This window comes from Anser brachyrhynchus, assembly GCF_964034855.1.
Source record: "Anser brachyrhynchus genome assembly, chromosome: Z".
NCBI classification, from domain to species: Eukaryota; Metazoa; Chordata; class Aves; order Anseriformes; family Anatidae; genus Anser; species Anser brachyrhynchus.
Window position 1 is genome coordinate 69,328,693 of NC_137697.1, and position 19,086 is coordinate 69,347,778.

Here is a 19,086-nt window from a genome sequence, read left to right on the forward strand (position 1 = left end):
AGAGATGATTTCATTCCGCTTAAAACCATAGCTGAAATGAGTGCCAGAAGTGAGATTTGGCTTTTCCAAATGTTCTACAATTAACAGAGAAGCTGGTGTGTTTCTGCCTCAGGCGGTTTGTTGCTACCAAACAGCAGGGCCCATTCTGTATTAATGTGTAAAATAACAAAGCCATGTCCATGGAACACGAAAGATTCCAGCCCTGCATGGAATCGAGGCTGATTTTAGCAGAATCTCTGCCACGCAGCCCAAACCCTCTTGGCTGTGAATTGTTTCGAGCTTCTCACTCCCCAGGAAGTTGGTGCTGTCATCACAAACAGACTGGATGCATTTTTTTCCTCATTTTGGGGGGCTGTTCTACGTCAGGTCTAGGTGTCTGAAGGGACCAAAGTGCTGTTGTTTCATCGGTCTGCACCAGAACTTCCCTGCTTTCACCTGGTTTGTGCTGCAGCCTTTTCTGATGCCTGCTGCATCTGACAGCCATTTGTTCCCGCTGTCGCTCTGCAATCAGTGGATTAGTGAGCTTCGTCTAGGCGAAAGACAATGTCCATCTCCTCCCTGCTGTTAGCAGTGGGTGAAAATCAGGGCACTGAAGGACATGCTTGACTTGTGTTCGGTGAATGTTATCTCCATGTACCACACTGTGCAGGAGGTGCAGGTCTGACACAGCTGATGCTTGGCAGTCCCTTGCTGGGCTCTGGCTCCTGCCAAGGCAGCAATAGAGGGGAAGTGTTTAAAAAGGAGAAAAAAATTAAAAAAAAAAAAAAAAGCCTTTGGTTTTAGCATTTGTTCTGAGATAAGTAGGTTGTTTGGAAAGTCTCACTGTAGACAGCAGTCCTTGCCACCCACCTCTTGAATCATGTTCCTGGTCTCTTTTATCCACGCTTAGCTGAAACCCAGTGTTTTTTGGGGAAAAAAAAAGGTGCATCGCTGCACACCTGAGTTTGATCAGATTGACTAAAACCTCTTAAAATCACTGAGAATCAGACTCTTTTGTGGAGATAATCCCCGCTTCTGCAGACAGCACCAAATAGCCTGTGATGAGCATCCTTGTGGCAAAGGACCCTCTTGTCCATCCAAGGGTGGATGTCACACTGCTGCCTGAAAGCCACAGTGTTGTTCTCCTCAAAAGTGTTGGAAGTGAACCTCAGACTTGCAGAGCAGCTGAGGTTGGAAGGGATCCCTGGAGGACTTGTCCCACCCCTCACTCAAGCAGGGTCAGCTAGAACAGGTTGCTCAAGACCATGCCCAATTGGGTTATGAGCATCTCCAAGGATGGAGGCTCCATGACCTCTCTGAGCAACCTTTGCCAGTGCTTGATCACACTCAGGCTGAACATAATTTCAACCTCTCTTCATATGCCGGGTACCTACCAGTCCCTGAATCCTCTTTGTGTCCTGTCCATGGAGGTGCTCCAGTTTTGCCCCACCAGTGCCAAGTAGAGGGTAAGGATCCCCTCCCTTGACCTGCTGGCAATGCTTTGCCTCATGCAGCCCAGGACAGCATTCGTGTTCTTCACAGCAAGAGCATGTGGTGGCTCACGTTGAGCTTGGTGTCCCCCAGGACCCCGAGGTCCTTTCCTGCCAGGCTGGGTGCCCCCAGCACGTCCTGGTGCCTGGGGCTGTTCCTCCCCAGGAGCAGGGCTCCCCTCCTCTTGTGGAACTGCAGGAGGCTCCTGCCAGCCCATTTCTCCAGCCTGTCCAGGTCCCTCTGGAAGGCAGCATCACCCTGTGGGGTGTCAGGTATGGATCCCTGGAAAACGGGAGCAGGTATGGCAGGGTAACGCATGGCCTGCTGCATTCGAGATCTTTCTGGTAAAAACCCCTTTGTAATGAATGTATTTGAGCCGTCTTGTTGGTAAATCTTAGTTATGCAAATTAAATTATCTTACTGGCTCCTTCTAAAGCTCCGCAGTTCTCATTTGTACAGGTTGGTTGCATAATTTGTCTTCCAGTGATGTTTCTTTAACCTTTGTGCCCTATGCCTGCTGAACTGCGCAAGCTCTCCCAAGCAGCTATTTAAGGAATCTGAGTATTTGGGTTCTGGCTTTTCCCACGTTAGCTGGTTAACTGTAGGTACAGCTAGATGCAGTTTTCTGATGCTTCCTGCCAGCAGAAATCAATGACGACGCCACTTCTTATTTTTGCACCAGGTGTGAACAAACAGAAGAGCGCCAAGCCTGGGCTTCACGCACCTCGTTTCTGGCCTCTGTGTTCTGCCTCAGGGTCTGAGCAGGGTTAGGTTTCTGAAGACATCCAGCTTCTGCTGGTGAGAACTGGGACTGAAAGCACTCCAGGCACCTCCAGGCTCTCCTGTGACAGCCAGACTTCTAACAAAACCATGTTCATTTCAGGAGTGCCACACAGGCAGCCAGGTGTGCGCCGTCTGCTGATGAGCAAGGAGGTGCACTCAGCCAGAGAACAGCACTGGGGCCTCTCTCCGAGTATTCAAATCATGGGTCTGAAATAATTTCACTTCAGCACAGACGGGGAAGAGCTTCCTACTACCCTGAACCAAAAACTGTCTCCTTCTCGGGCTGAGAAGGAAACAATGCAAATGAATTGCTGATTGTACTCATCAGCCGTGACTCACTCCTGAAATAACTGGGTGAGAAAAGAAACTAAGTGTGTTTTGTGTAACCCTGGTGTATCCATCCGGGCACGGGTTCTGCATGCGTTCATTGCATTCAGGGCAAGAGTCATCGTTTTGGTGGTGAGGGAATTGAGGCGCTGTCCTTGGCATCGAGCACGCCTGTCTTTGCCCCCATCTTCTCCCTTTGCCTTTCCAACCTTCCCCCTGCCACCACCTTCCTCCTCTGACCTCCAGGCCTTGCTCCCCTGTTTGTTCCCCCCTGTTCCTTCCCAAACCCTGGTGCGTGGAGCCAGGGCTGTGGAAGGCAGGGGCTGGACCTCCTCAGGCTGTGCTGTACGTAAACCATCCTTTGGCACCTAGGGCAAGCTGTCCGCAGGCTGGGCTCACAAACTGAGGAAAGCCAACACTTCTGGCTCCTTTCTGAGCATGGTTTTCAAGCCAGAGGCAGCCCAAAGCCTCCCTGTGATTTCACACAAGGTGTGACCCATGCACAGCCTCTGCAAAGCCGCTTCAGCATGCTACATCCAGTTGTGAAGTTAAATCCAGAGCAGTCAGGGCCAGTTTGGGGGGATTTTCGTGGTTTTTTTTTTTTTTTTTTGGTTGTTGTTGCCCTAGCAATGGAAGAGCTGAGCAGAACAGCTGACAGGACGAGGGGAACCCCAGCACTGCTGCAACCTCGAGGTGCCTTCAGAGGCTCAGCCCAGCTCCCAGTGCCCACGCTGGTGTCTGGGTCCTGGGCTGAGTGACCTGGGCTTCAGGAATGGCCACGGAAGCACACAGCTTAGTCACAACATGTATTAAACTGTGGGAATATCAAGCTATGTATTGGATTAGGCTTAGCTTCGAGCCACCTAAGCATCATTAACCGTTAGAATATTGTATCTATATGCAGTATATTCACTTTCAAGCTAAATGTATTGACTTTCATATTAACTGCTTTTTTTTTTTTTCTTTAGAAGGATGTACTCAACGCAATTTTAAATTACATGCTTGTTGGTGCATACGCTTGTGCACATAACTAGGAACAACAGAAAATGTACCATTAATAAACCTCCTCCCTTTTATTTTCTATTAAATATATAATGTGGCTATTTAAGTAAATGAAGAATGTTTTTGATTTGTGTGCTTGCCTGCCTACTGTCTAGAGCTATTTACATTCCCTCTTGCCAGAAAGACCTATTGTTCAAACACGGTGTTCTTTCGGCAGGGTACCAGACATTACATGAATATAAGCACGCTGAGATCTTAGCCTTGAGTTTATTCACAAGGTGGGAAGCAGACGGGATGTCCTAATCCTGAGAGGCTGCCTTATTTATCTGGCAGCCACAGGGATGGATTCCTCAACTTCTTTCCTTGTTCCTGTGCAAAAGAGAGGAGAAACCCGTAACATGGTGACCGTTCGCAGTCCTGTGTCCTCCACGCCTCTTTGTTCCGTCTGGCTGGTGCAGAGATGCAGAAGACAGAGGATGTGCCTGCCCCATGTGTTGTTTGAACACTTATATTTGTATTTACAAGCTGTGCTACTTCAAATTAGATTTTTTTTTTTTTTTTTTTTTTAGCTCTTGACACCAACCTGTGGCAATTCCCCAAGGCAGAGCCTGTGGCGCTATTGGTGGTGCAGGTTGCATCCAAAATTAGCTGCCTCCTCTCCAAGGGTCTCAGTAACAGGAGGAGCAGGGGAAAGGAATGTCCTCACCTCTCAGCAAGTGATGCCGTGGTGTGTGCAGCCTTTGTGATGACTGGTTCATTTCAGAGAAGTCGCAGCAATGCTAGAGGCTCAGTCCCACAGGCTGGATGCCACAAAGGTCTGTTTTGCTATTTTGTTTTTAAAAGGGGAAGAAGGTAATACCACCACCAGAAAATGGGGCTTTTGGAAACTTTTTGCAGGGACTGAGGTTTGTGACAGCGATGCGAGACCTAACAACGTGCCATTTAGGGGAAGTCCACCAACAGCACCCTGCAGCCCCTGTGCAGCTGCTCTGGCTTGCACACTGCTCACCTCCTCCTTGCGGTCCGTGCTGGAAACAGTGGTGCCCAGCAGCATTAACCCAACCCCCTTCTGGGCCACACAGCTGCTTCCTTGGAGCTCGGTTCCTCCAGGGTCTGCACATCCCCAGAGATCTGCCAGGAGCTCACACCTCCCCATCCTGATGCTCCTGCTAAATCAACACCATCCTGGTGCTCAGACATATTCCTATTCCTTCCATGTGTTAATGTCTGCCTGTGCTTTAAGGCCATGGAAAACCTCTCTGCACTTTTGTAGGTAGTGAAATTTCCTGGTGGTGCAACCATCATAATGTTGGTGCCTTGAGAGGGCTTAGTGTACAAATGTGGTGTTCGTGTTTTTATCTGCACGTTGAACTGCAGCTGGGGTTTTGCTGGTTCCTGAGAGAGGAAATACCTCGGCCTCCTTGTGGTTTTTCTTCCCGGGATTTCTTCCTATGTAGTAATGAGCACCCCTAAAATCCACTGCAGTGAGTAATCTAACAAATGGTTTTACTTAAGGAGAGAAACAAAAGCATACTTATTTTGGAGAGGAGTTGGTAAGGCTGCTGTTCTCCAGAAGTCTGGAAATCCCCTATTTCTCTCCCCTCCCTCCTAAGGTCCAAGTGAATGGGAAGGTCTTACGATAATACACATAGTCAAAATTTTGACCTAAATAAAGTGGAGAAAATTGCATCTCCAGAAACACAACCACCTTTTGGAACTACTGAGAGCCTTTGCTGCTCTTTCATGGTTTTGGTTGCATATAAAATGACAGGGTTTGGGGAAGCGTACAGATTAGGCAGTGTTTGATAAATGCAGTCAGTGCAAGCTGTTGGTCACCTGGCGTGGTCCTTGCATGTGCCCGATGTGGTCTGCAGGGTGCTCAGACGTGCACCTGGATTTTGGGGCGCCCATCACCAACCCAGGAGCAGGACCCAGCTTGGCAGGCTAAGTGTGCTCTATAGGAGCTGCCTACTGGGCTGACTGCTTTTCTCTGGATTTTGGCTTTATCTCTCCTTTCTGTGTTGTAATGTTTATTCTGAATTGTAACACCATTTCAGGCCATCCAGCAGGTTAACAGTTTAAAATTCTGGAGGGAATATGCTCCCTATGCAAAGCTGAGCCTATCTATTTATATAAACGCCTCTCTTCAGGTATTTATTATTAGGTACTTTAAGCACAGATAAAACACTCTTCACGTGAAATGTGTCTCTAAAAAGAGCTCCATCTCTTCTCAGTGCTTCAAAGCACCTGGAGGTATACGTTCCCCTGCACCAGTGTGTATGTATGCAGGAGCCCACAGGGCTGTCCAGGCAAATATCTGGTGTGGGACAACAAGCTCCTGTGCAAAGCAACTACAGAGGTGCTGTCCCCTGATGGTCCTGTAACCTCAGCAGAGGAAGGGGTAGAAGTTTCAGTTGTATTTTTTTTTCTTGCTTGCAAGGACTTGAGGAGCAGAGCTAGCTGAGTGATGGTGCCTGCCCATTGTCTTACCATGGACAACCCCAGCCTGGGGAGACTGCCCCAAGGCAGGGCAGTGCACAACAGTTTTCCTCCCACCTACTTAAAAAAGAGAAATGTTCTCTGTTTATTTTGCCCCCACGCCACTTGTGCTGTGGGAATCCTGCTGTACCACCATGCCAGGTCTGGTGGGTGGTGGCTGCCCCGCTCCCAGGGTCCCTTAGCTGGTTGTCACCTTTGGACTGCCACTCGTGTCCCCTCCAGCAATCATGTCCCTTTCGGGTTTGTCTCCATGTTGGCAACCCACATACTTGTCTTTTATCAGGGTATTAAAAAAAAAAAGAGTTTGGAAAGGTGAAAATCAGTCATTTTCGTATGGTCCTGTGCTCAGAGGAATAATTGTGCTCCTTGGTGAAGACGCTTGTCAAAATGTAAAATTAAGAAAAGCCTTCGGCAAAGGTTCCTCCTGGTGTGAGGAATTTGATCCTGGGCAGAACACAACAGGGGACACTAGCAGTGCTTTTTCTCCTGGCAAGCATTTCCCCACCGCTGTGGCTGTGTCTTGTTCTTTCTTCCGTAGAAACTGGAGTAAGGCTGAAGAACAGATACAAATTCATGGTGTATTTGCTTGTCTGATATCCTAAAATACACCTGAAATGGAGATTTTTTGTGGGACAGAGGATGTTGTGGCCTGTTACACAAGAGGAGCAGTTTGATTTACAGGAGGCTGAGGGGAGACCTCACTGGTCTCTACAACTACCTGAAAGGAGGTTGCAGAAGGAGGTGTAGGCCTTTTCTCAGGTGACTAGGAACAGGATGTGAGGAAATGGACTCGGGTTAAAATAGGGGAGCTTTAGATTGGACTTTAGGAAGAATTTCTTCATGGAGAGAATGGTCAAGCACTGGAAGGTGCTGCCCAGGGAAGCGGTGTAGTGCCAGGCCTTTCCACTGGCCAGCACGGAGCAAACTCTGAAGCAGGGGGTGTCTGAAAGGAAAAGCAGCCACGTTCTTTCATCTGTATGCTTTGCAGGTGCTCCTCAAATGCAGTCCCTAGCTCTTGACGAAATCCCGCATGTGAAGGAAGCATTATTTTCATGATGAGCAGCTGCTCTGACGCAGCAGCAGCAGGTGCAGGCCACCTGTGTAGGATGTCATGGGACACACCTGCTCAGGCCTAGTCGGTTTTGCACTGACCCAGTTGGTTTCAGTTCACTTTATGGACACCAGTCCCATGTCCTCCAGGACAGGGCTTCCAGGGGCAGCAATCCCTACAGCAGCTGGCATCCTGAGCATGCTGGAGTCGTCCTGTTGAGAGCAGAATCCCATGCCCTCAGGTCTGGCCCTTCTCTGCTGAAACCAGCTCCAATGTCTCTTAGGAGGGCCCTAGAAGCTGAATGTTCCAAATTCAAAGTAAACCAAAGGTTTGTGCTTGTTTTGAATCCATGTGGATTTAGGGAAGCTTTAAGTCTGTTTCACAATGTCAGTTCAGGAGTTTTGCCCTGATTTTATTGCGTGATTTTTCTTAATCTACGCAAAAACAGCAGGGCTTAGACCTTCTGTGAGGAGAAGCCAAAGGGCAAAACAGTGCCTGTGAAATCTGTCAACGTGGTACACACAAGGCTGTGGGCAGTGCAGTCCCCCTGGAAGGAAAAGCCAAAAGAAATTCCATATTTTATGGCTAAGATGGCCTCTATTTGCAATTCTGCCCCCGTGACAATGGTTAAGTGACTGCTTTCTCAGATTCAAGAACAACTGCGTTGTGTAAGCAAAATGAACAGGTTTTCACTGCGTTCCTTCACAGTCCCTCAAATTTGTGCCAGATGAGCTTGCACCAGAAAAAAGATATGAATAAGGATAAGAATGAGAATAAAGAAGGAGAAGAGTCCCACACTGAATCCTATGTGGGCTGCCTTCTGAGCCCCATCTTGCCTGTCTCATCGTGCTGGCAGGAGGCCACCACTGAGGGCAGGAACAGCAGAGCCCCCTGGACAGGGATGGGCTCTGCCAGTGGGGCTGGTGGGTGTCAGCCCCCAGCGGTGGGCTGGCACGGGCAGGACCCTGGCCGAGGGTGCGAGCCGTGGCATGGGAGCGTGCCCTAGTGCAGCTCTGGGTAGCAGCACTCCTGTGGGGTTCACACCACATCACACCACACATAGAAGCTGTTTTGAGCTTCATAGTTAGAAGAACAGCATCATTGGGTGGTTCACAGAAAGCACCTGGAGAAGTCGTCTTCAGGTCTTTGACCCGCACTGGTGTGGGAAGGCATACATACATACATACATGCCTCTATATATGCCTATATGCATGTAGTTTAGTTCAGGGGGCATAATAATTCCTCCAAATCTTCCTCCCAGCTGAAATATCTGATTTGGAGGGCTTGCTTGTGTCTTGGCCAGAGAAAGGCAGAAACACTCAACCTGCTCCTTTCTTTGGTTTGCATGGTGGAAATTGGGGTGGGAGGTAGCTTAAGGGATGGGAAATGAGCACTTACAGAGTGGGAAATGAGCACTTGCAGAACATAAAAGCAAGAACATAAAAGAGCATAAAGGCAAGTTTGGTTTTCTTTTTATTCACTCCAGATCTCTGACATTTTCATATTACTGGGTTTAGCCTTGCTGCACAAAACACCCGTGATGCTAGTAGGATCCAGCCCACCAATACTCCAGATTGTAGAGTTGTATTCCTGTGGACTTTATGGCTCCATAATATCCTGCTTTCCTTTATTTCTTCTCTATTTTAGAGTTCCAGGGTGTTTTACCTGTGGTAGCAAGGAAACGTGACAGCTAGATCTGGTGCAACCCAGAGGGAATTAACACTGGACAGCTAGTTGAAGAGGTTTGCAAAGAGGAGCTGAAAGGGGGAAAGTTGAAAAGGGAAAAAAGGTTGAACTAGATGGGGTGGACAGGAAATGTGGAGCAAACAGAATCTGTGATGGGATGCTCATTGTAGCTGAACTTCATTAGCTGGGCAGCCAAGGACTTTCTGGGGGTTGTGTTTTGGTACAAGAAGGAGGATTTACCCTCAAGATCCATTGCTCCGGATACGTAGGCTTGATGACCTTAAAACTCAAAGTGGGTGTTGATTCATTGCGTGCTTGCGACAGGAGGGATGACAGAATTGTCATATCATGTTTGCACAGGCTTTCCTTATTACCACGATTAGATTGCACAACCATTGAGATTCATGAACTTTGTGGTTTAATTAAGCTCTATCTTTACCTTTGGGGGCCTGTGCTCTGACGTGACTGAGCAAGGACAGCAGCTGCCCAGAGGCAATTTTTACTCCTGGAGCTGCCTCCTCCAACCTCTGATGTGACTCCAGCAGTGACTGTCACCAGAGCCTTTTCCAGTACTGAGTGTGCTCATATCACCACAGGCTTTGCTTCTAGGGTGGCAGGGGCGTTTGTCTCCCCTGTGCTTCGGTCTGCCTCTACTCCCTGAGGTGGACCTCCATCACTCATCTTGTAACACATTTTGGCAGACCCCCAGAGTGGGCACCTGGGGTATGAGGCTGCTGTAACTCTTCCTGGCCAGAGAGGAGTTTCTCTGCTATGGTGCCACCTGCTCACACATCCCCAAGGCAAGCTAAGGTCTTTGGTGATGTTTTCCCTGTTCAGGGTAGAGAAGACTGGACCAAGACCATGCTTCTGGGCATGCCAGACTCCTTCTGCTCATCTATCAAGTAAGCCTCCCAGGACAACCGGAGGTTGCTGCAGTCTCTACCTTAATCCTATATAGCCCCCTTTTTCTTTGGACACTTGGTCTGCTTTGTGGTGTGATTTACCCACACAATTTGACAGTAATGCTGGGTAGGATAGCCAAGGTCCATGGCGTAGCAGCTCTGCATGGTTCTGGAAATCTGGTCCATTTAGAGGTGTGTTCAGGAGACCCATTTAAAAGAAAGTGCGTTTCAGATTGTACATAGCCACAGTGAGGAATCTATTTCACTCCAGCAGTTCTCTCCACAACATCCATTTTATGACACTGTGTATATAATTTAATCACTGCAGTTTACACAAAATCTTCGTAACTTAGTCAGTTGAAGAGTTACACTCAAAGTAATGGCTACTTCTTCTGCAGGTTTTCTGGCATCTCTTATGAATCCAGCCAGTGTCAGAGTAAAAGCTCTGAGATTATGTTATCTATCCATCTATCTATTTATATATCTATCTATTCTGTTCATCATTTTTTTCTGTCCTCTTTTTTCTTCCTCTAGCCATTGTAAGACAGAGCTAAAGATATCTCCATTTACAATTACCTAAAAAAAGAAAAAAAAAAGACTAGTAAAAACAATAAGGAAGAATGAAGAAGACAATACAGAGATAAGTTCTATCCATTAGAAAATTTTCATACAGGAAAGCTATGTCAGGAATCAGAGAGATTTTTCATCCCCAACACTCTAAACTGGTTTGGTTTGTTTGTTTTAACGTTTTCAGTGAAAAACCAAAGTGTACAGAAAGCAATAATGTACCTGGTTCTGAAATACATTTTTCTGTCGATGAGACACTTCTCATTAAAAGCCTGTCAGCTCTTTTTTCTCCTTTATGCGATGATGGCATCAGCACATCTCGCTGCCACGCATGTGGCTGCATTTGGTACAGGTGGGAAAGGTCATTACCGTTCACACAAGGGGGCAAGGTTTAGGTTTTATCTGCCCACACCTACTGTTTAGGTATCACTGCAGTTCAGAGGAAAATCACATTTTATTTTTATTTTCAGCTGGTGGAAAGTCTGAGTCTAATTTCCACCAAGCAATCTCAGCCTTTCCATAACAACTCATCAGCTAAATCATGGACTTTCAAACCCTTGCCACGGCCCCGTAAGGGCGGTGCTGCAAAGAGCAACAAATGATGGGCAATTAATGGAAACCTCAGCATGCTGGCCTAGCTTGCTGATGAAATCAAGCCACTGCTGTTGTGGAAGAGGACCCTCAGCACCATGTGGCACATGTGGGAGGTGAGTTCAGGGGGGAGCAGAAGCAGAAGGAGATGAGACACCACACGAGGCACCAACCAGCACTGGAGATCACGTCCATCAGAGGCTGGTCCCACAGAGAGAGCTTCTCAGAGCTGGTGACAGGACCAGCCTCTGATGGGTGACACAGAGCTGTCACCCATACCTTGCCAGCTGCCAGCATCTGCCCCACCACCAGCATGGCCAGGGGCTTCCAGGAGCCCAGAAGCGAAGGGCTCAGTCTCCATGAAGTCTGTCAGCAAGGAGGATCCTCAGCCCTTGCACAAATGGGCACCTGCATTTGTTATTTACCTAGCTCTGGCCTGGGAAATGCGAGGGTCCCTGCATTTCAGGCAGTGCGGCATTTCCATGAGCATCTCATGGGTTGTGGCCTGCACGCAGAGGGACAGAAGTGTCCAGCTACAGGCAATGAGCAAAAACATTAGAGCATGCCATGCTGGAAGTGATACGATTGCAGTAAATATTGCATTAAAATGTTTGCTGGAGTCTCCAGAGGGAGGCTTCTTAGTGGAAATCAAAATGCAAAACAAAAATATCCCTCTGCATCATGAATAGGGATCTCATGCATCATTTGGGTAATGAATCCAGGCTACAAAGCTGAAGATATGTCTTCTGGGGTGATGTCAGATAAAAGTAGCTAAGCTTCAGAGAGCTCTCAAGAATGAATTGATGAGAAGGATAATAAGAGACCATCAGCAGCCTGAAACAGGCAGAAATGTACCTCACCTCTTGTGACACCAAGCCAGCACGAAGAGAAATTGTTGCTGTATAAGACCAACACCATCCTCTAAGTATTTCCTGAGCCTGGGAAATCTTAAACCCTCTTTTGGGCCTGCAGGAGACCTGCTCCAAACTCACCTTCTGCTTTTTCTTCAGCATTTCTTCTAACTCTTCTTCCTCTTGTCTGGCTCCAGACAGACCTGACCTGTCCTGGAGATGGACATGGACCACCACAAGATGAAACACTACAGGAGGGCCATTTTGAAAATGCACCCGAGTCTTCAGCTTTGGATCTGTGGAAGAGGGCACCTAGACCAGACCTAGGAGGGAAAGAAAGATTCAGACAGCTGCAGTGACTGGGTGTGATGTAAGATTTTCTTGTTGGGCTATGCTGGACCTTGGGCATCTCCTGCAGGTGTTGTCTGACACTCATCTTCCCTGCACAGTAATCCCTGCTTTTTCCAGGGTGCCCCATGAGCTAGCACTGGTGAGCAGACCTTACTGCATCAGCAGCAGCCACAACCTTGCACTCCTCTGGAGAAAGATTTCTTCTCGTCCCCTTCTGCTTCTCCAGTCTTTAGATCCTGCTGTTTTAATTTTTCCCATTTTTGGACCAACCAAAGCATACTTCATTCTGCTGATCTCCTCTTCCACTGCGGCTTTTCCACGTTATCCTTTTAACACGATGCGTTTTGGAGGCAGGGTACATCTTTACTTCACAGCACTCCAGGGCTTTGTTATTGTGCTTGGTTCTCAACTTAAAGGTATTTTCATTACCATGGTAATACTTTCATGAATAAAAATGGCCGTGCTAGGAGCATAGCATGGCCCTGGACCCTGCAGAAGCCATCAACAACAGATCACGCTCCCTGCTGTTTCTGAGACTGCATACAAGAATGAAATAAGTTAATTGACAGCTTTTATGGGAAATTGCTGAGCATAAGCCCAGCTGCCATAAATACCAGAGTACACACTCTCAGCCCGTGATAAGAACAATGTTGTGCAATGTCTTTTTATTACAGACCAAGCTAATAACGTGTTATCTCACTTTTACATCAAATAAATGGGTGCACGCAGACAGCTACTGTGCTGCAGCACAATCCCATCTGGCGTTCAGTCTTAACCACTGCTCTCTAGAGAGCTGCAGCACAGGGACCTACCTGCCTTTGCTTGGGGCTGCAGCAGGAGTTACCAAGAATAAGGATGAAGGGAAAGCCTTGCACTATCCTGGTAACACTGGCATTACTTACAAGCAGCTTTGCAGTTAGGAGTATTTGTAGTCTGACATTAAAGTGGCTTCAGATCAGTTGCTGCTGCTGTATTGCAGAGGACGTCCCTGCCCGACAGGCAGCAGGACATTCTGCAGTGCTATTTCTCTACTCTTTCATGCCTTAAATTCACTTTAGTGACCTCACACCTCTTCATGCCATGGTGCCTGTATGTCAGGTAAAGGGTCTCAGCTGAACTGGAGAATGATGTCTTTTGTCTTCATTTCCAAAACTGCCCTGTTGCACAGGCACAGGCCTCCACAAAGAGAGGAAGACCCCTCCCCAGACCACCTTTCATGGGGTCAGCCCCCTACCCTGGGTACCAGTGACAGTCGGGGTCACAGGGCAAGAAACATTCACCCACCGGTGTAGCAAGCACCAGCGACTGACCAGGGAAGGAAGTTGTGAGCTACTTATTTATTTAACCTTTGGAGCAGCTTCACTACCTCTTTCCTTTCTTGGTCAGGAAATAGGGCTGGGTCTTGGCAGTGGGGGCTGTGAGAGAAATGCTCATGTCATGGGGCACACGAAAGATTTCTGCTCAGCAGTAAGGGGCTCCTGGTGGTACATGAGCACGTGGCCCCCAACAGGTCCCCCAGCCAAAGCCCAGCCTCTGCAAGAGCCCTGGGCATGCAGGGGCTTGAGCAACATCCACAGATTTCCCCTTGCCCCTCTCTTGGTTGGATGGACTGGTTTCAGCTTGTGTGAATATCCCTCAGGTGCCATCCCTGCATCCCTGTGTGCCAAGATGTGTGTTGCAGAAGAACAAGTAGTAAAGCCAAAAAAAAAAAAAAGTATATATATATATATTTTTTTTTTCTGTGCTGCTTCTTTGTAACTAGCCAACATGCAGTGAAAGGAGAAATCTGGCAAAACACCAATTTTCTATTTATATTTGTGATGGCTCCCGGTGTCTTACCTGGATGGGAGAAAAATCTGGTTCTGTACTGCAGAAACAGATAATGCCAAGTGTATGTGCAGGGCCCAGCCTGTTGCAGACGGCACACACCAGAGTGCTGAAAGCAGGATTTCTGGTGTCCTTTTAGGAAGACAAAACCTTTAAAAAAACAGTTTGAAAGGATCTAAGAAGCTCGCATTTCTGCTCTGCAGACTGTACAGCTTGACTTCCCACCACAGAATTACAGTCACAGAATCATCTAGGTTGGAAGACACCTACAAGATCACCGAGTCCAATCTCTGACCTAACACTAACAAGTCCTCCACTAAACCATATCACTGAGTTCCACATCTAAACGTCTCTTAAAGACCTCCAGGGATGGTGACTCAACCACTTCCCTGGGCAGCCCATTCCAATGCCTAACAACCCTTTCAGTAAAGAAGTTCTTCCTAATATCCAACCTAAACCTCCCCTGGCACAACTTTAGCCCATTCCCCCTCGTCCTGTCACTAGGCACGTGGAAGAACAGACCAACCCCCACCTCGCTACAGCCTCCTTTAAGGTACCTGTAGAGTGCAATAAGGTCGCCCCTGAGCCTCCTCTTCTCCAGGCTGAACAACCCCAGCTCTCTCAGCCGCTCCTCATAAGACTTGTTCTCCAGACCCTTCACCAGCTTGGTCGCCCTTCTCTGGACTCTCTCGAGCACGTCCATGTCCTTCTTGTAGCGAGGGGCCCAAAACTGAACACAGTACTCGAGGTGCGGCCTCACCAGAGCCGAGTGCAGGGGCACAATCACTTCCCTAGCCCTGCTGGCCACGCTGCTTCTTATACAAGCCAGGATGCTGTTGGCCTTCTTGGCCACCTGGGCACACTGCTGGCTCATATTCAGCCGACTATCAACCAATACTCCCAGGTCCTTCTCGGCCAGGCAGCTTTCCAGCCACTCATCTCCCAGCCTGTAGCGCTGCTTGGGGTTGTTGCGCCCCAGGTGCAGGACCCGGCACTTGGCCTTGTTGAACTTCATACAGCTGGCCTCAGACCATCGGTCCAGCCTATCCAGATCCTCCTGCAAAGTCTTCCTACCCTCCAGCAGATCGACACACGCACCTACCTTGGTGTCATCTGCAAACTTACTGAGGGTGCACTCGATCCAGATCATCGATAAAGATACTAAGGAGAACTGGCCCTAGTACTGAGCCCTGGGGGACTCCACTAGTGACCGGCCTCCAACTGGATTTAACTCCATTCACCATGACTCTTTGGGCCCGGCTACCCAGCCAGTTTCTAACCCAACAAAGTGTACACCAGTCCAAGCCATGAGCAGCCAGTTTCTTGAGGAGAATGCTGTTGGAATCGGTGTCAAAAGCCTTACTGAAGTCAAGGTAGATCACATCCACAGCTCTTCCCTCATCCACCAAGCGCGTCACTTGGTCATTGAAGCAGATCAGGTTTGTCAAGCAGGACCTGCCTTTCATAAACCCATGCTGACTGGGCCTGATCATTTGGTTGCCCTGCAAGTGCTGCATGATGACACTCAAGATAATCTGCTCCATGAGCTTCCCTGGCACCGAAGTCAAACTAACAGGCCTATAGTTTCCTGGGTCTACCCTCCAGCCCTTCTTGTAGATGGGCGTCATGTTTCCTAGCCGCCAGTCGACTGGGACCTCCCCTGATAGCCAGGACCTCCGATAAATGATGGAAAGTGGCTTGGCCAGCTCCTCTGCCAGTTCTCGCAGTACCCTCAGGTGGATCCCATCCAGCCCAATTGACTTGCGTACATCTAAGTGCTGTAGCAGGTCGCTAACCATTTCCTCCTGGATTATGAGGGCCACATCCTGCTCCCAATCCCCTTCCACCAGCTCCAGGTACTGGGCACCCAGAGAACAACTGGTTTTGCCGCTAAAGATTGAGGCAAAGAAGGCATTAAGCACCTCAGCCTTTTCCTCATCTCTCGTCACTAAGTTTCCCCCTGCATCCAGTAAAGGATGAAGATTCTCCTTAGTCCTTCTTTTCATGTTAATGTATTTATAAAAACATTTTCTGTTATCATTAACAGCAGTAGCCAGATTGAGCTCCAGATGAGTTTTGGCTTTTCTAATTTTGTCCCTGCACATCCTTACAACATCCTGATAGTCCTCCTGAGTGGCCCACCCTCTTTTCTAAAGATCATAAACCCTCTTTTTTTTTTTTTTCCTAAGCTCTAGCCATAGCTCCCTGTTCAGCCAGACCGGTCTTCTTCTGCACCGGCTCATCTTTGGGCACGCGGGGACAGACCGCTCCTGAGCCATTAAGATTTGCTTCTTGAGGAGTGCCCAGCCTTCCTGGACTCCTCTGCCCCTCAGAACTGCCTTCCAAGGGACTCTGCCAACCAGTGTCCTGAACAGCTCAAAGTCAGCCCTCCGGAAATTCAGTACAGCAGTTTTACTGGTTCCCCTTCTGACTTCGCCAAGAATAGAGAACTGAACCATTTCGTGGTCACTCTGCCCAAGACAGCTCCCGACCACCACATCTCCCACCAGTCCTTCTCTGTCTGTGAACAGAGGGTCCAGTGGGGCACCTCTCCTGGTAGGCTCACTAACCAGCTGCGTCAGGAAACTGTCTTCCACGCTCTCCAGAAACCTCCTAGACTGCTTCCTCTGAGCTGTATTGCATTTCCTGGACATGTCTGGGAAGTTGAAGTCCCCCACGAGGACAAGAGCTGGCGATTGCATGACTTTTGCCAGCTGCCTGTAGAATTCCTCATCCATCTCTTCATCCTGGTTTGGTGGTCTGTAACAGACCCCTACCAGGATGCTTGCCTTGTTGGCCTTCCCTCTGATCCTAACCCATAGGGACTCAACCTTATCATTCCCAGTCTCAGTCTCAAGTTCCACAACATCAAAACACTCTCTAATATAGAGAGCCACACCACCACCCCTTCTGTGCTGCCTGTCCCTTCTGAAAAGCCTATAGCCAGTTATTGCAGCACTGCAGTCATGGGAGTGGTCCCACCACATTTCCGTGATGGCGACCAAGTCATAGCTGGCCTGCTGCACGATGGCTTCCAGCTCCTCCTGTTTGTTGCCCATGCTGCGTGCGTTAGTGTAGATGCACTTCAGTTGGACCATTGCCTGCTCCCCCGGCCCTGACATTGTTCCCCCTGGCACACCTCTAACGAGCCTTATTTCATCCCTGTCCCCCTTCCTACCTAGTTTAAAGCCCCCTCAATGAGCCCTGCCAGCTCCTGCGCTAGTGTCTGTTTTCCCCTTAGAGACAGGTGGGACCCATCTGTAGTTAGCAGGCCGGGTGCTGAGTAAAGCGCCCTGTGGTCAAAAAAAAAACCAACAAAATTTATGTGTTGGCACCAGCCTCTGGGCCATGTGTTATCAGGTGGCCTTTCTGTGTCCTCTCCGCACCCCTCCCCGCCACTGTAGGGACAGAGGAAAACACTACCCGTACTCCCGCTCCATCTACTAAACACCCCAGTCCCCTAAAGTCCCATTTGATAGCCTTCTCTCAGCAATTTCATTGCTGCCAGCCTGGACTATCAATAGAGGATAGTAATCAGAGGGGCAAACCAGGTTGTGAAGGTTTCTGGCAATGTCCCTGACCTGGGCACCAGGGAGGCAGCAGACTTCCCTATGGGTAGGGTCAGGCTGATGTATAGGGCCCTCTGTTCCCCTGAGAAGGGAGTAACCAGCAATAATGGGTCTGTGTACAGCTCCTGGATAACTAAGCCTTTTCTTTCATTACTACCACAGTGCCCTTTGTGGACACCCGTGTCCCCAGGGCTGGAACTGATGCAACCCAGCAGTCGCGCAATTCCTCCTTGGCACAGTGCAGGAGAGCCCCGCCTGGAGAAAGGGCTCACCTGAATCATAGTAGTTGGCTTCACGGAAACAGGAATTGCTGCACTTTGGCAATCTCCCTTCCTCCTCACTTTGCTGTTTTCTTCAGCCTCAGCATTTTGTGTGTGCCTCTGGACACCCCTCTTGCAAGAAGAAAGAGAGCCACTGAGAAACCAGAACTGCTGCTGGCAGAGCTCATACAACCTTGTTGATCTGCAGCGCTGGGGTCCCAGTCACTTTCTTTCCCATTTGTGGTGCTCAGGTGGCTTCTGTTGGTTATCATGCTGCAGGAGGCCATGCTGAGGTGTTATCAGAGAGCATCTGTGTTGAAGGCAGATAGCACAAGGCTTTGAAACATCAGCACCTTCTCCCCTTCCCAGTGATTCAGCAACCATTTTTACAATGGCTGGGGTTTGAGGCATGAAGATGGTGCCCTCTCCTTTACTCATGGGGCTCCGTGATGGGGGTGAAGCTGCATCCCCAGGCTGGTGGCTTGCGGACAGCTCTTGTGAAAGCATCACCAGCCCAGGTCTGCATGGGGGCTGCAGCCCCGGGTGTGCAGTGAAATCGTTCAGCTATGAAATTGCTCTCTAATGTAATCCTGAAGGCCTTGCCGATGCTTTTGTTCAGTATCCTCATTGGGCAAATATTTCTCAACATCTATTGGGAAATTTCAAAGACCTCATCATTGATTTCTTGTGCTTCTCTTTTTGTTAGACTATCCCATTGTGGGCTGGTACATTGGAGGATCAGGAGAGGAGTGATGGAGGAGGGGATCACCTGGAGGTGGTTTTCAGCAGCAAGGCAGAAATTTACTGGTGTTGCAGCATCCCCAACAGCTCCAGAGACACTGCTGCAGGACGTCTGCCACCTCTCCTGCAAGAAAAAGGGAGAAGCTTGGGATAGAAAGAGAAATGTCACTGGCACTCTGCTCCAAGCAAGGAAGTTTGCCTGTCCATTAGGTTTATGCAGCAAGGGTTTGGTATTGGGGGGCTACAGAGGTGGTCTCTGTGAGCAGAGCCCAGCAGCTGCCCCATGTCAGAGCAGAGCCAGCTCCTGCTGCTCCAAAAGGGACCCGCTGCTGGCCAGAGCCGAGCTACGAGTGATGCTGGGTGGGCCTCTGGGAGAGCAGAGTTAAGGGAGGGAAAGAAGTGCTGGGCAACAGCAGCTGGGAGAGAGGGGTGAGAGCCAGCCCTGCAGCCCCCAAGGGCAGCGCAGCAGGAGGGCAGGAGGTGCTCCAGGCACACAGCAGCAGTTCCCCTGCGGCCTGTGGAGAGGCCCCTGGTGGAGCAGGCTGTCCCCCTGCACCCATGGGTCCCACACGGAGCAGATCTCCACGCTGCAGCCCGTGGAGGAGCCCC

At 49.1% G+C, this 19,086-nt stretch overlaps 1 long non-coding RNA gene across 1 annotated transcript; it reads right to left on the reverse strand.

Moving 5' to 3' along the window:
• Positions 1–7,825: 7,825 nt before the first annotated feature.
• LOC308185372 lies at positions 7,826–17,877 on the reverse strand. Its single transcript, XR_013943333.1, has 4 exons — positions 17,749–17,877; positions 13,920–14,057; positions 11,871–12,052; positions 7,826–10,296 (listed from the first exon to the last, which is right to left on the reverse strand). It is a non-coding gene; the product is annotated as an uncharacterized lncRNA (long non-coding RNA).
• Between the last annotated feature and the right edge of the window lie 1,209 nt (positions 17,878–19,086).